Genomic DNA, 962 nt, shown 5'->3' on the forward strand with positions numbered 1-962 from the left:
TCACTACAAAAATTAAAGCAAATAGCGACGGACGAATTCCGTCGCTATTCGGTCGCTAATCAACCTTAGCGACAGAAATCGTCTATCGCGTAAAATTCCGTCGTTGACGTCACTTTAGCGACGGATTTATAAATTCCGTCGCTAATTAGAGACGGAAATTTTTTTCCGTCGCTAAAAGTAGCGACGAACTATTATTTCCGTCTCTAAGAATTAGAGACAGAATTTAAATTTCCGTCTCTAAAATTAGCGACGGAAATAATAATCCGTCTCTAATTTTTTTAGAGACGGAAATTTAAATCTAATTAGAGATAGAAATTTAAATTCCGTCTCTAATTTTTTAAAAAAAAATTTAAAAAAAGCGTTTATTAGCGACGGAATGATAAATTCCGTCGCTAATAATTTATTTTTTTTATATATTTTAATTTTTTTTTGAATTTCCTGTTTGTATATCAATCAAACAAATATAACAGTAATACATTAATAACCCAATAATAATAAAACAAAATACTAATACAATATTTGAATACACGACATGTCAATATATGTACAATATATACAATCTGAATACAATAATATCTGAATACAACACAAATCTTTAGATACACTGATCCTACAAAATACAATAATATATCAAAAACTTATCTAAACAAGCCCAACCAAAAGAGAAGATCCTACAAAAAGACAATAAAAATAGGTTAGTAATAATTTAATTATAACAACCTATTTGAAAAAATGCATTTGAATACAATATCTGAATACAATATCTAAATATAAAATCTTACAAAAACGAGCCCAGCCAAAATAGAAGATCCTACAAAAAGAAAATAAGATAGGTTAGTAATAATGTAATTATAACAACCTATTTGAAAAATAAATCTTTACAAGTAATAACTTAAAAAAATCCTAAGTAATAGAAATACTAACATACCTTGCAGACAGCTATTGATCCACATCAAACATTA

General features: G+C 27.3%; 1 long non-coding RNA gene across 1 annotated transcript; it reads right to left on the reverse strand.

Annotated features, from left to right (window-relative positions):
• Window positions 1-580: 580 nt before the first annotated feature.
• Window positions 581-962, reverse strand: LOC141817055 (uncharacterized). Its single transcript, XR_012600777.1, has 3 exons — window positions 929-962; window positions 783-811; window positions 581-671 (listed from the first exon to the last, which is right to left on the reverse strand). It is a non-coding gene; the product is annotated as an uncharacterized LOC141817055 (long non-coding RNA).

This window comes from Curcuma longa, unplaced genomic scaffold (assembly GCF_044706935.1).
Source record: "Curcuma longa cultivar G26 ecotype Majalengka, Jawa Barat unplaced genomic scaffold, ITB_CL_G26_1.1 contig_19205, whole genome shotgun sequence".
Lineage (NCBI taxonomy): Eukaryota > Viridiplantae > Streptophyta > Magnoliopsida > Zingiberales > Zingiberaceae > Curcuma > Curcuma longa.